The sequence below is a fragment of the Myripristis murdjan genome, chromosome 17 (assembly GCF_902150065.1).
Source record: "Myripristis murdjan chromosome 17, fMyrMur1.1, whole genome shotgun sequence".
NCBI classification, from domain to species: Eukaryota; Metazoa; Chordata; class Actinopteri; order Holocentriformes; family Holocentridae; genus Myripristis; species Myripristis murdjan.
The window spans coordinates 27,052,710-27,062,448 of record NC_043996.1 but is presented as its reverse complement, the minus strand read 5'-3'; the positions used below and the strand labels follow the sequence as shown (position 1 = coordinate 27,062,448).

Below are 9,739 nucleotides of genomic sequence, written 5' to 3'. Positions count from 1 at the left end.
TATCATAAATCTCATCAATTTGCAATGAGGAAACCACCAGAAGCAGGATCAAAACCAGTAAGAAAAACTCAACAAAATAAAAGTAGTGATGAGTATGATATGACAAGTAAACAAGTAAACAAACAAACAAATACGTAGATAAAAAGATAACATAAGTCACCTTTAAAGTTCCCACAGGCTTCAGGAGCCTAAAGGCTGAGAAAGCCGGTCTGTAACTGGAAGCTCACCGGTTCCAATCCTGTCAAAAATCTTGTTAGGAAAAGGAAATTAGTGACCCTCTCGCAACCTGGCTCAACATTTCCCACCGAGGTGCCGTTAAGCAAGGCCTTTAACAGCTTCAACAGCAACCCCCACCCCCCCTGGATGGATGGTTGACACACGGTGATGTGGTGGGACGAGTGTGTGCTGACATGAACCAGCATGGAGGGTATGGTGACGTCATCTGCCATTTAGCCATGTGGGGGCGCCAGAGCATACAGCTGCTGCACACACACACACACACACACACACACACACACACATCACAATCATACATCATGCAGTGATTACAGAGGCTAAATCTGGGAAGCTGGTGTCAGGTCGTAGTTCCCTCGCTGGTTCAAGTGTCATCTTCGACTCATCTGTCAGACGAGACAGCGCACATCAGTATTAATGAAGCCTGCTGTGTGTGTGTGTGTGTGCGTGTGTGTGTGTGTCTCCCTGGTCATTTTAATGCTGTCGTTTTGCTGGTTCCCACCACTTTTTGGTGACGTTAAGATTCGTCTTTGTCCAGTTTTTGCATGAGAAGATGTACTTTTTAGCTCTTGTTTTTTATATAATCCTCAAGGGATGGAAAAACATGATTCACTTAACTATCATGATTCTTTTTTATGATTTTTTAACTGATTTTTTATCACTGAGTTGGTTTAATCAAGTAAAGATATTGTTTATCATATGAACCTCGATGACCTCGATATTGAAGTGTTGCTCCAAATTAGGATTAATTTTGTAAAGGGAAAAACTGGCATTTCCTTGACCTCTGACCTCCAAATATCAGAATGAAAATGGGTTTTAGGGTCTCCTCTTTGCAGACATGCCCACCTTCTGCGAATCCCATGCAGGTTTCTATGCAGTCCAAATGGTAAAGTGGTGTATTTGTGCAGACTGGGGCCTAAACAGTCTTGGAGCTGCATAAAATTGGGTTTCACTGGAAAGCTGAGACTCTTGTGGATGTGATGATGTTAGCCCTAATGGTAACCATTATATTGCAGTGAAGCCATTTTTTGGAAGTTGACGTCACTGTATAAAACGACCTATAGTGACCTCTAGGATCATCACAGCCTCATGAAACTTTACAAACACAAACTAGAAGATGATTTAAAAAATGAGAATCACAGTAAACCAGAATATTGAATCCCAACACAAATCAGAAGATTAGCATATCGTCCTAGCCCTATTACTTGCACACTTTCTCATTTTATATGAACACAGTTTAGCATAAAATATGTCGAGGTAACATCTCAAAAGCCAGAAACTGAGAAATCAAAGCAGCGTTAAAGCTTATAGCCAAGTGATCTTCAATTGTATACAACAATGTCTGGCAGTTTTGTGTAGAGAAATGACAAAAGTCAGATGAAATATGACATAAAAACAACATAATGTTTCAAACTACTAGCCACTGTTTCCACTGTTTCTGTAGGAGTGTGTCTGGCGGTGATGAGAGACTGCACACTGCTAAAAATTACTAGTGTCATCAGCTATATGGAGTTACTGTTTTGTCTTTTTTTTTTAAGATCATGAATTTACAACAGACCGTAAAATAGAAACACTATGAAAGACAGACCAGTTATGTTACTTATAAAGTCCCACTGGGGACATGAGGATGGTTTTGGTGTCTGTGTTGTCGTCACTCACAGGGCAGGCTGACAAACAGGCCGAAAGAACCTCCCTCTGTGTGATCCTTCAAGTTGAGAAGCAAACTCTCACACGGAAATGTCCTTTTCTGCTTGAGACTGGAGACAGACCTCCAGCTCAACATGAACTGGAAAAAAAAAAAAACACATCTCGAAGCCACATTTCGCATCAGCTCACTTGATAAAATCATCACTGGCCTGTCATCTGGTGTCTGATCGTTACATCTCCGTGAATCATCTCGCTCACGGTGATTCACTTCACCAGAAATGATTTTTCACACATCGCCCACCGTCATGCAACTCAAAGGCCTCCCTTGTAAAGTAAAGATCTACCAGCCTTGTGCAACTACCTGTATTTAGAGCTTTTTATTGTAGTGTTAATCTCATACAAAACAGAGGAGCTGGATAATTAATAGGCTATTGTCTTACCAACGATATTTGAGACTAAACAGCGTGTGCATGTGTGTACACTTAGACACATACACACACAAACAAAATGTACACTAAGTCCATGGAGAATTGCAGTATCCTGTGCCAGTAAACTTGTAGCATCAGTATAATATTCCTATAATAAACCTAAAACAGTGCCTGTGGTGCTCAGTGGTCTGGTTATAGTACTTAGAGTTTTTTTTTTTTTTCTGAAGCCTTTAACACTTTAACGCCGTGTGTCACACACTCTCTGCTTTACACTCAGCTTGTAGTGTCACCTCTGGCAAACCTGTAAACACCGTCTCCACATCGCTGCACTGTTTTGCCACTGGCCTTCTCACACGGACACACGTAAAAACACTTTGACCTCAATAGTGGGTTCACTGACGCTAAACATTTAGTTTGGAGGAAGATGAGGAGGAGGAAGGGGATGAGGAGGTGAAGAAGAGCAGGTCTTATTTCCAGACCTGCAAAGAAGATGAGATTTGGCCTTTTTTTTCTTGCACAAGTGTCTTTGTTGTCTTCTACTGCTGTTTGAGAGGCATCATAGAGAGAGAGAGAAAAAAAAAACTTAGGTTAGGTTTGGAAAACACATCCACACTTTACATACACTTGGATACCTGTGTGTGTGTGTGTGCTTTTACATGTATGACAAACTGCTGCCTCAGAGAAAGCGAAAGCCACATTTTTTTTTTTTCATTTGTACTATCAGTGTGTAACTGGTTTCTGTGCAAAACACACATTTTTAAGAGTTTTGCAAGAACTGTTTGCTCTTGTATAATGTTTTGCTGGTTTAGTGTGAGGTTTTGTGGTTAGTTTGTAGAGTTTTGCAAAAAAACAAACAAACAAACAAACAAACAAAAAAAACAACACCATTTAGTTTCAAAAATAGCACCTAAACAATCATAAAATACTGTAATGACATTTATTTATATTTCATAGTGTTATTACCAATATAACTACAATACTAATGCTCAAATCTATCTAAAAGTATCGCATTTTTTTTTTTTTTTTTTTTTTTAATGCGCCTTCTTTACCGGTGTGTGCGCGTGCTGCTGCTGCGCGTGTGCGAGTGAAAGTGGGTCAACGGTCCGGCGCGGGGTCGCGGACGGGTTCACGACCCTCCGGTGTGTGTGCTTGTTCCGTTGCTCCCGACGAGCCGCAGCACTTCCGGTGTGGGCGGGTCTTGATAAGAGGAGGTATGTTGAACGTTGGGGAAGAAAAAAACAGAGACACAAGCGGCGGCTGTAACGTGCTCCACCGAGCCGGACCCGTCGCCCTTTAACTGATTATTATTATTTTTTTTAGTATTTTAATAATAAGATAACCTCGGTTTTAAGTGGAAACGTGACGTATTTACCAGTACGGGTGCGTTTCTTTTTTTTTAATTAGGTAAAAAAGGCTGAAATATTAGTGTGTTAGGTCCTCGCCTCAGTGCCATCGTTTTTATTTCTTGAAAAAGAGGATACTCGGTGGGCGATGTTTCCCTGAATCCGCAAGGAAAAGACGACATATTTGCAGCGAACAAGGTGAGTTTTGTCGTTTTTTTTCCATCCGCTTTCATTGACGTTTTAAAGGGCGACTGAAACCACAACGTGAACGACGAGAGGAGGAGGAAAGAAAGAAAAAAAAAAAGAAGGAGGAATGCGTTTCTTCGGGGCGAAAGCAAAGTTTGGGTGTGGATTATCTTACAGTGGTACAAAGACAGCCTGTTTTATTCATCCGAGCCCGTTCACTGGTGTTTTTTTAAACAACTGTGGCTCTAATCTGTTGAGTTGTCGGTGCATTTCAAGGTCATAAATGTGTGTGTGTGTGTTTTTTTTTTTTTTTCTTTCAACCTCCCTCTGAAAACTCTCCTTTCCAGCTTTGTACTAACTAGGCCATAGAGCTGCTTTGTGTGGCCAAAGAGGGCAGTATGGGTGGGATTCTTCCTGATTTATAAATAGTTCAGGGTAATTACTTGGTTTGGGATTGAAAAATCACTATCATATTCCTCAAGGGACTTTAATCCACTTTTTGTGTCTTTAAAGTGTGAATATAAGCCGCCTCACACCAAATGATGTCTCTTGGTGTCTGTTAGGATAGATGTTTAAGCATTTGCTGTGATATTCGTATAGCATCCTTGTGAAATACACTGTAGGATTTGAGTTGTTCCTTTATAGAGGGGTTTTATATATTTATTTATTTTTATTTATATTTACAACTTGAGAGAATGAGTACTTGGGTGTTTTACCAGAGGAATTGGACTCAGTCGGTGAATCATTCTGCTCTTTAAAAGCCTTTCAAGGCAGGGTGACAGTTTTGGAGGGTGAGAATTACAAGATTTAGGTGTAATTGTCCGTCCAGACTTATTTCAAGATTCACCAGGAAGTCACACATTGTTTGATGTGTCTATGTAGATGAAGAGGAGCATTTCCTTTTTTTATTGACACCCTCCAAAAAGCTTCAGATTCAGTTACCAAGAGTCTACATACAGAGGAAGACCTAAGTGACATCCCTTTGAAAGGCAAAAATCACAAAATGTGAATGAAGTTAGGTTTGTATAGAACGTCTTGATTAAGACCACAGCTTGGAGCCCAGTCTGGTCAAACTGCATCATGGACTGTGTAAACTGTGGTTAAGGACACAGGAAGATCACGGCTCTTTCCAACAAGCCAGATTGGTTAACCAGAGGCTCTTGTTCAGCCTTGCCCACAGTTCTGATTCAGGACATTCAGCTGTGGAGTATGTAGGCCTGACAAGACAGGTCATGCCTACCTTGTGTTATTCCTGTAAGAAACCTAGCCCCGGGGCTTGTTTTTTCCTCTGCCGAAGTCTTAAGAAGAAGCTGTCCTGTTGCTGGGAATGATTTGTCAAAGTGCGTGAAAGTAGTAATCCACGCTCACCATGTTCTTGCCGCAAGGCCTAATTTAGTGACAGGGGGGCTAAAATGGCTCGGTTTAATCATGGGCTTGGCGTGCCGTGTAGACTACATAGTAATGACATAGCAACAGCGCCGTATCGAAGTGTGAAGTCACATGTGTCTTTGATCTTGGACAAAGTAGAAAGATCACATAGACGGGCACAGCATACGCCAGGGTTTTGTAATCGCAGGCTGGATGGAAGATGTCTTGCCAGAGCCGCCCGCAACGCTCAACTTGAGTCACTTCCCTTAGTTACATTGTTTTGGTGTTTGAGCACAATGGTGCGCGGGTTGGCTAGGAGTGTCCGGTGCAGTGTGAGTGGTCAGTCCCCTCGCTGTTGTCAGCGTTACTCAACAGCAAGCCCGGTCCCCGGTGAGCCAGACATGAGTCATGGATGACAGAGTAGCAGTGATAAGCAGAGCGAAGGAACACGGGAGGGAAGGTGCGGTATGTAGGAGGGAGTGTCTAGCGAGACCTGAACTGGTGGTAAATATTCAGAAGTCATCACAGAAAACGCCCGAAAACTGTCAAACGGCTAGACGAGATGCAGCGGACGAAAACTGCATGTTCATGTTATTGGTCGGATATTTACCAGAAACTCAAGCTTTGACAGGATGTCGTCTTCAGTAGGGCACAGGGTGTGTATGCTCTGATTGATTTAAATCCTTCTCTTTCTTCAGGTAGTTTCACCGAGATCAAAGTCTTTTCCAAGAGACATATGAGCACAGGGAAAAAAAAATTCCATAAATCTAATAAACAGACCAGTACACTTAAGTCAGGCGTTCCAAAAAATATTCAGACAACAAACAGAGAGGCATTATGAGCTAATCCCAGAGATTAAGGCAAGTGATAGATATTAAAATTTGACTATACCGAAACAATTGAGGGAATCAATACAGCAGAAGAACAAGAAAATCAAATTTCAAAGTGCTTTGCAAATCAATCCGTCAATCAATTTGAAGTCTCATAGTGGGGTGTCTACAACTAACCAGTCCTGTCATCTGGTGTTGTAAGTACTGGGTTTTAAAGCAAATACAGAGGATTCCCAGGTTTATTTTGAAATTTGGTATCCATCCCGGCCCCATGTGACAGAAATTTTAACAAGCTCCCACTGCAGGAAGGGTCGTGAAACTCACTCAACACCTAAATGGCCGTGTAGCCTAAACGTCTGACCTCAGCTAAGAAATGGAAAAACACCTTAATTGCAGTTATGCATTTTTTTCCAGGACATGGTATGGTACTTGTTAGTATGGAATGTGTTATCTCATCCCTCTGAGGAGGGTTGCAGATTGGGATCTCCCCCAGCCCCACATGACAGATGAGCTCCGAACACAACAGCAGGAGGATTTTAACCCTTACATTTGCTTAGCACACAACTTAAGCCTTTTTGTTACTGGACAGTTTTCAAAAACCAGGTTTAGATATTGTGGTTCTGGTCTGATGGCACTCATTAGACTAGTTAATGTTGGTGATATAGCAATTGAAACTCATTTTAAGCTGCACAAGATAACATTTGTCAGCATAAATCACTTATTTCCTTTTCTGTTGTCTGGTCTCAAACAGACAAAACCACAGGCTAAAGAGACGGACAGGATGGTGGGACATGGCTAAAGCTCAGTATCAAATCTCAGCATACATTCCTGTGTTTAGGTTGGGTTTCCTTTGAACACGCTGCATTTGCAGTCAGAAGTGAGGTGATCTTCCTGATCCATCCACACAGCCCATTAAGGAAAACAGAGGACAGGCTGGCTATAGTTTAATTAAGGAAATGGATGCGGTGTCCTGCTGAGCTGTTAAGGGACCTAATGGACAGAGTGGACTGTGACTTTCAACAGCAGGTGGAGACCGGCTGGCTGGTTGGCCGGCCGGGTGGCAAAGAGAGGCGGGGGGATGGGCACCCATCTCATTTTATGGACTACCAGCTGACCCACCCAGCATGAACAATGCTTACTTGTTCTTAATACCACTTTTCATTTTCCCTGTTGCTCATGGAGCCTCTTTGGCTACTTTTGGTATTTCAGTGTGACTTTTATCATCTGATCACACGAGGATGCATTAAATGACAAGTTAGGGTGCACAAACACCTTTTCAGATTCACACTGCAATATGAATTCTGCGTAGCCACAGGAGGCACATGAAAGCCATTTTGGACACAAGTGTTGATGCAGATGTAATCTAATGAAATATTAAAATCCCAGGTGTAACCACAGACATTGATCAGCTCTTCTTGAGCACAGTTTGGTCTTTATCACCCCTGAATTTGTCAGTTTAATTGCAGGCTTCCCTAATGGCCGCCCAATGCGTGCTGGGATATGGCGCATTTCAGCAGCTCAGACGTCTTTAGGAATAATTGGGTACGGAAAATTAATGACCAGTGGCAAACTACATGCAGCACAAGATGTGTTTATAATGTTATTGTGCCAGTTCAGCAAATCTTATTTGTGGTGAGCGAGCTTGTGTGATATTGTTGTGGACTGCTTGCCGCAACAAAGTCTAATATGAGAAGCCCCTTTAATAAGATGTGACTCCACCAGTTTTCCCAAACTAGGCTGGCATGCCTGTCTTTATCCTCTTTAATTATATTCTCAATTTAGCCATGCAGCTGATATTGGTATCCAGGGTAACGTAGCCTCTATTTACTGCCATTATAAAATGAGCTGGGTTGAGCCGAATTATTGCGTTTGTAATATAAGAAGCAACCAATAGCATGCAGTCTTCCTTGACAGACTCTTATGACGGACTATAAACAAGCTTGCTAATGCAGCTTGAGTGGACGTACAAAATGAATGTGTTACGATTTTTTTTTTCCCAACCTTAATTCATCCAAGGAAAGATGCATGCAGCATGGATGCTGCTTCACATGCACATTTTCAGATGTGGAAGCTGGCCAGTGTGTACTTCTCTTTTTCATGGGAAAATAGAATTGTGTTGCCCTGCGTGGTTGAGGATGCCTACCGTGGTTAACCACCGTTCACATGAGACAGAGCTCTGCGAAACCAAATACACTTGTGGTGTTTTGTGCAATAAGAGCATGGTGGGTATTTTCAGCCTTACGTTTCTGATCTGTAGACAACTTGCATGCGAACTGGCAAGCAATAACTAATTAATTACAGTTTGTTTTGCTGTGTTTCTGTACAACTATTTCACACCAGTACTAACTAGAAAAAAGGATTTTGTTGGTGTTCTTTTTTCAGAACTTTGTTTGCTTCAAGCCATAATTACCAGCCTCAGCTTGCACAAGATTCACAGTCAGCAGTGTGAAGCCTTGTAAAACATACAACACATGTTATGTATGCCCTTCATTTTGACTGAAAATCAGGAACGAGGCAGCTGTAGATGTTCACTTCCTCTGTTGGTACACCTGTAATGTTTTGCTACCAGCCCCCAACATCGGAGGAAGTTGTGCATCAGTGAAGTATATCCTGCAAGAAATGCATTTTGTACTTCCTGCCATAAGATAATTTGACTAGGGTCGGAGAGATGTTAAACAAAGTTAACTCTAGGGCTGTGTATTGTTGAGGCATTGACATTGTAATGTGCACATGTGCAACAGTCACATTGAAGGATGCACAATGTCAAGTGATGAGAATTAACTCAAGGATGTCATGCTACAACTTTTTTTTGCTTGATACAGAAGGAAAACTATTATTATTCAAGACTAATCTACAAGAAAAGTGCATGTGATAATAAATAATTTTGCTTGATTTAAGGGTTCTTGGATACACATGGTTTTTTGATAGTGACACAGAGGCTCTGCATGCACAGTGATGGCACCCACTAGCCACTGACCACAACTTGAAAATGAGCACTGGCTGTTTTAGTTATTTGATAAACTGATCCAGTCCACACCCTCACCACAGCACATAGCGAACTGATCTCTGTGCTGCAGATCCTGTGTGATACCTGCCTGTAAACATGCATGAGACCTGGCTACTCTCACAGATAATGTCTCCTGGATGCTGCAGGCAGGCATTTAGTGATGCAAAGTGGCTTTTGAGTGAATGTATTCCTGTTAACAGCGATACCCCGTCCTGGTGCTGATTAAAAGTTAGTCTGCTGGTTTCATCATGCAGATTAAGCATACATTTGAACATCGCTAGAAAAAGTTGATTGCATGTTAAAGTTTATTAATAAACATATGTTGTCCAAACCAGTGGCCGAGTTGCTGACGTGAAACCGAGTGGATGAGTCCAATCTGATTTCTGGAGGGGTGGCAGAGGGCTGAACCAAAAGCGGTTGAAGTAGAAGGATTTTTTTGTTTAGTTAAAAGACAGTAGGCTTCTAAAGTACCCAAAAGATGAAAATGATGATTGTTAATAGTATATCTGTACATGAGCAACATGTGCTGTTTATGGTGAAATTTTGCTATTCATATTGCAGAAAAAGTCAGTTTTTCCCATATTATGCAATCCTGTATACAAGTGTTGCATTTGAACAACCTCATGGTTTATGTCTCATGTAAGTTATGATTATGAAGTCAGGTGTGTTGTGACCACACAACATATACCATAAATG

The 9,739-nt window shown here is 41.6% G+C and overlaps 1 protein-coding gene across 1 annotated transcript in view; it reads left to right on the top strand.

Annotated features, from left to right (window-relative positions):
* The first annotated feature begins 3,549 nt into the window (after positions 1–3,549).
* The window catches only part of LOC115375120 (integrin beta-1-like), a 29,234-nt gene continuing 23,044 nt past the window's right edge, over positions 3,550–9,739 (top strand). The window contains exon 1 of the mRNA XM_030074448.1: positions 3,550–3,850. The gene's annotated coding sequence lies outside the window, so the exon portion shown is untranslated. The remainder of the gene's footprint in view (positions 3,851–9,739) is intronic.